Source organism: Octodon degus, unplaced genomic scaffold (assembly GCF_000260255.1).
Source record: "Octodon degus isolate 3935 unplaced genomic scaffold, OctDeg1.0 scaffold00117, whole genome shotgun sequence".
In the NCBI taxonomy this organism is placed as follows: Eukaryota; Metazoa; Chordata; class Mammalia; order Rodentia; family Octodontidae; genus Octodon; species Octodon degus.
In genome coordinates this window covers 5,418,874-5,424,848 of record NW_004524693.1, presented here as the reverse complement: position 1 = coordinate 5,424,848, position 5,975 = coordinate 5,418,874, and the positions used below count along the sequence as shown (strand labels likewise).

The following is a 5,975-nucleotide window of genomic DNA, read 5'->3' as shown; positions in this document are numbered from 1 at the left end:
TTTTATTTATTTATTTATTTGAGAGAGACAGAGAGAGTATACTTTATTCTAATTCCTTGTGTATGTCTCTTGTATGTAACAGCATTGCTTCTCTAGCTGAAATATTTAGCCTTCTAGTCACACGAGACTTCAGTAACCAAGAATGTACCATAGTGCTCCTGCAGATTAGTTCATTAACCAGGTATTGATAGCAAAATAGGGTGAAAAAGTAAGACCAAGATGAAAAAAGAGACCAGGAAAACTATAATTTTAAAAATGGAAACTACAGCTTCAGCACACAAGCCTAGTTCTATTATTTTTCTCTTTTGCCAAAGCACAATAAGTCTGAAAATTTGTTTTCACCTATAAATGAATGGTTAAGCTATTCTCTTTTTACTTGCAAAGTCTTCTTTCACCTGTGAATAGACCATCATTTTCACCTACAAATTAGGACCTCACCGACAAATGCATCATTGCCTTGCTTTGGATAGGCCCTTCTCTCTCAGCCACTAGACAAGAGGAAGAGTATAGATTGTCCCATTCTACCTATTTTTGCCACATACAGTTTTCCAGTTACAAACTGCAGTGTGACTCACTTGTCAGAGCACCTGCACTCCACTCTTGAATGTGTCCTAAAATCTCTGCCTAATGAACACGCCTGTGACTCTTACTGATATATTCTGAAAATATTTTTCTACAGTATAAGTCAGCAAATCTGAAAACTTATTCTAAAAAAGTGTTTTAAATTCCTTATTTCAGCCTTGGGGATCTTTTTAGACCTAATGAGGTGACAAAGGATTACATTTGAGTCACCCTCTTGTGGTTTTACATTGCCATTTAGCCCTCATTTTCCCTGATAGCATTACATGCCTGTTTCTGACAGTAGTTGTATAAGATACATTAAGTTTGGCCAGAAAATTACAATAACTGAAGTGGAAGGATGAAGTCCAATATGTTTACTATCCTCACCATAGCTTAATGTTTTCTCATATTTAGAGATATTCTGGACATTCTAACACAGCCTCATGAGTAGAGGTTAACTTGACATGTAGAAGAACACTTAAGCCGCAAATGGCAAATGGTTCTTTCTGCTACATTTAAAAAAAATCTACACTAGAAATAAAAATCAAAGGAAAATATAGATAGCAAGAAATAGTGATAGGTTGCTTTTGCAAAAGGGGACAAGAGATGGAAGGAAGGGATAAGGAGAAGGGAAGGGGATTAAAAAAAGAACTAAAATGTGTTATGTACATGTACATACTCCACACAAGGAATGTCATCATTATGTGCTGCAAACATACTAATAAAATTACCAATTAAAATAAGTGAATTCAGGGAAAGATAATGTACTAGTTTTCACAGTAAACTAATATCTCTCAGTGCCAATCAATCATGTGTCACATTCCTTCATAAACTTTTTTTGCTGCAACTTAACATGAGTTCCTTTTCTGGGTCCTCAGAGGGAATGGAGATGAGACCCTGTTTTTAACTCAGACTGCTAGTAAATTACTTTTAGCCTTTTCCCCTACAAAATGAGTTGTCCCTCACTGTAAGTCTCCATTACCAAGCTTTAATCATTCTTTTTCTCTTTTTTTTGCTCTCACATGTACCTACTCATAGGTGGATACTGGTACTTGGTATCAATATAAACTGAAAGCACTGTCCTTATATTTTTCTTAGAAAAGAAAAATAAAACACCTCTTCTACCCAATCTCTCCCACAATTCTCAGGGAAAGAAAACAACACAAATTTTTGTTCCCACTGGAGGGTATCAGCTATAGGTAAAAGAAATAGTAAGTTAAACATCAAAATAAGAAAGTAGGCATAAAATTAATCACTAAATTACAGCTGATGAGAAAAACATGGCTGCAAAAAGGACTTGTTTAGGACAGGTCTGTGACAAGCTTTATTGGCACCAGGGCTAGAAAATGAATGTGAACAGGCTTTTCTGCTCATGCCTCACATGAGCATTGCCTCCTTCTGAGTTCTGTTACAGATTCATCTCACTCACTGCTCAGACTTCTCTAGGAAATGATCAACAGAGGTAGACATCCAAGGCTGATTCAAAAATACAGCATGTGTTTAAATTTTAACAACTGTTTACAGTAAAAGAGATAATGCTTTTAATATCCTCAATGTACTCTCCCTTGCTTTGAACACATTTATCCTATCATTTTGCCACTTTCTGAAGCATTTCTGTATCTTCTCTTTTGTGAGTCTTTACAAGGTGCCATAAAATTATGGGGAAAGCTACTTCAAGTGGCCTCCCACAGAAAGCCAGAGTTGTAAACATGCTATAATGTGTTCTCATACACCTTATTCACTGGATCTAGTATCATATAAACCCTGTCTCTTTTAAAAAGTCAAAAAGACCATAAAAGATATACCTTTTATTTCTATTCTGGACATCAAGGCAGCCACAACAGTACAAGTAAAGATAATGATGAAAGAGGACTTCCAGAACTCCTTCAGAGAGTGTCAAGAATGATGGGGGAAATGAGTGCAAAGCGGGGGCTAGGGGAGAGTTGGGGAGTGATTAATGGCAATGTGGCATTTACTATAATAAAACATTTTAGTAAGCATTCACTTTTTTTTCAAATACATGTCATGTTTCTGATATGCAAATAGGCTCCTGCTCCAGTCAAATGCATTTGATCAATACTCTTTTATCGAGCTAGTTATATGAGAAACATAACCTTTCTAGATCATTCTGTTCTAGACATAGCCTCACAAAAATCTATTATGTCACAAATGTTTCTCTCTACATTTTCTGACACCTGGGTCCATTAGAATTTTTTCCTTCTCAGTATATTTCCACCATAGAAGTTGATCAAGTCCCCCTGTGCCTGAAATCATTTCATGAGGTACTCAGTGAAAAGGTTTTATTATCTACTTGTATCTTGGTGATTCTAATAAGACCTGATTTTTGACCTCAGCTTTTAAGTTTGTTAAAATTTCCTCTGGACCATTTCTCACCTTCCTTCTTTGTGTCTGTGTTAGACTAGAAAAACTAGTTGTGTTGGGTTAGTTACATTAATTATTTATTCATTTACCTGCATTTTATCATCTTGAAATAGAGACACTCAGTGAAATAAGTGCTTGCCTGGCAAGTGCAAGGTCCTGAGTTCAATCCGTGGTACCACCAAAAAAAAAAAAAAAATGAGGCAGGATGGCCAAAGAATATCAACTGGCAATCAAAAAATCTAGAAAGTTAACCCTCAGTAATAGATTTAGGCTTGCAGAGATAGAGAGGACTTATATGAAGAAACTCCACATCAAATCCCATGATACTCTTTTTCTTTCAAGATTAGAAAGAAAGTGAACAATTCCCTCAAATTTCATGTGAGCATTTTCTCCTTATCACTAATGCTGCTTACTGAATTGCCATGTGTATTATGCTTTGTCAACTAGAAATTTTCAGCTCAGTTTTTACTCTGGTTTCACAGGGGAAGTTGGCTGTTATCTTCAGTGATCAACTGGTTGTCTAGGAGTCTTAATTTATACCTTCAGTTGGTTAGAAACTTCAAGCTGCACTGCAAAGCATGATTAAGCCTTAGCAATGGTGGACCAAGTAGTCATATGTTCTCTAATATATTTAGAACATAGTCCCAACCCTGTAGTTGTGCCTTTTTGTGCCTTTTACCTCATGGACTAGGTCAGAAGTAAACTTCCACTCTAGGCATTCATTGAGTGCACCTGGCCAGTGTGGGAAGTGGCACAGGTGAACTTAGATCAACCCCCATCCTATGTACTTGAAAGAGGAGAAACTTCTAAGGAGAATTTCAGAGGACTTAAGAGGTACCCTGGCTTATTAAAAGTAGTTCTCAAATTGAGCATTCTAAGCCTGCATCAGCATCATCCTAGAAACAGTATTGTCTTGGGGGCTGGGGAAATGTCTCAGTAGAATAAGCACTTCCCTGGCAATCGCAAGGGCCTGAGTTCAAGCCCCAGTTCCACCACAAAAAAAAAGAAAGAAAGAGTATAGTCTGTGATCTCACCATGCCAAATTCACTGCATTTGAGTACATGGGGAATTTGCACTTTATAATTATCTTTAATTAGTTTTCAATGGAACTTAAGATCTAGGGATATTGTTTCAGTGGGAAAGTTCAGATTTTAGAATCAGGTCTGAGACAGTATCCAGAGATCTTATAGTTGATATGTTTTGGCTCGTTTTTTCTGCATTTTAGGGAAGGGTCTACAGTGTGTACAGAGTCTCACTGCATAGATCGGACTCACAGTGATTCTCCTGTTTACAGCTTTCCAAGTGCTGGGATTACAGGTTCACACCACCATGCCCAGTCTCAACGGCCATCTCAGGGTGCACCGGGGTGCGGGGCTGGCATGGCAGACCCAGGGATCAAACCCTAGGCCCCTGTGCCTACTTTCAGGCACTTTAATCCTTATAGGTGATATGAAGCAGAAGAACATTGCTCAAACCTCTGCATTTCACTTTTATTTATAAAATGGAGATAACGGTGCATGAAGGTCAAGTGAAATTTCATGTAGTATACCTAATACCAGAGTATATGTCAATTCTTTGCCTTTCTACTGTCCCCTCAGCAATAATAGACAAGACTTAAAGCCATCCAAAAAGCAGATCATTGCTGCCCTCCACTTGCACCCCACAACCACTTTATGGGTGATTTCTTCTCACTCAGTGGCTTCTTTCTGCTTTTAGTTGTTGACCACAAAATGAAACCACTTTGCAAGAATAGATTATTTCAAATTCTGCTGGGAATCATCGTGCCTGACATACAGGAGGAACTCAAAAATATTTACTGAATGAATACCGTCTTTTATTTCCAACCATAATTTCTTGAACCTCTAACCCTCCATTTTATTGACATAAACTCAATTTAGGTAAATCTAACAGATCACCTATCACATCAGAAAGCAGATCCACTTTTACTTATATAGACAAGTCTGAACGAAACCCTTCCCTTCACTCACAGAGAGGTGCACTTCCTCCTCGAGTTACCAATTCCCTAGGAAAAACTAGCTAGCACTTAACCCTCAGGTCCTTAGGCCTTGTTAATATGAAATTGAAATCTAACCCTGATTCCTCTCAGCTTCTGTGCAAACATCAGACTATTAAACAAAAATATACTAGGCTGCCCTTGGGAGGAAAACAGCTTCTCTGAGTTTTGAGATGAAAGGACAGGAAGCCTGAGAAAAGAAGAGGAAGGAAGGGTGAACATAAGGAGAGCAAAGCAGTTTCTAACTCAGCTGTTTCAATTGCATTTGGCCCAAGTTGCATATTTACCTTCTGAGTATGAAGGCTGAGTTCCCTCTCCAGGCTCAGATCAGAGAAATAACTTCTCCTCCCAGCTTGTCAGACAGAGATGGGAATCGCAGCTGCTCTTTGCAGTGGTGCCTGAAAACCTTACTTTACCTTTAGAGGATAGGGGCGGAGTCCAGCCTAATAGGAATTAACTCCAACCATGCTGGAGGCTTCAAACTCAGCTTCAGACATGCAGTCGCTTGAAGTAGAAACTAGCTTAGCAAGTAGTCAATTCCCACCTCCAACCTCACAATTGCTAAATCAAATGGGGGGAGCACACCCACACTTGGCTTGAATTCCATATCTGTCTCAATTCCTTACTTGCTGCCCAAATCCCTGCTGAGAAATAAATTCTATGTTTCTTCCAAAACCTTAAACAGTCTCCACCCGAGCCTGGGTAGTAGATTGACATGGCTGAAACAACTGACAGAACATACACCTGAGGAGAGCGAGACACTGTTAGATATAGGACATAGCTAAAGGAAGAGATATGATAGGCCATTTTTCATGAAAATCTTAAAATCAGTATTACCAGACACACCATAACTGTGTATGAGATAGAGCCAAAACTTTTGACATAGTAAACTGGAGAAAGAAAATTGTGATTTTTCTTCATTGCCCATTAAAATGTCTCCTTTAATTTTTTTTTCTTAAAATGAAACTGGAGTAAGACACTGATTTTCATTGTCTGATGGGAACATTGCTCTAATAGA

General features: G+C 38.2%; 1 protein-coding gene across 1 annotated transcript in view; it reads right to left on the bottom strand.

Moving 5' to 3' along the window:
• Lhfpl1 (LHFPL tetraspan subfamily member 1) overlaps positions 1–5,453 on the bottom strand; it is a 99,820-nt gene extending 94,367 nt beyond the window's left edge. The window contains exon 1 of the mRNA XM_004640019.1: positions 5,374–5,453. The gene's annotated coding sequence lies outside the window, so the exon portion shown is untranslated. The remainder of the gene's footprint in view (positions 1–5,373) is intronic.
• Between the last annotated feature and the right edge of the window lie 522 nt (positions 5,454–5,975).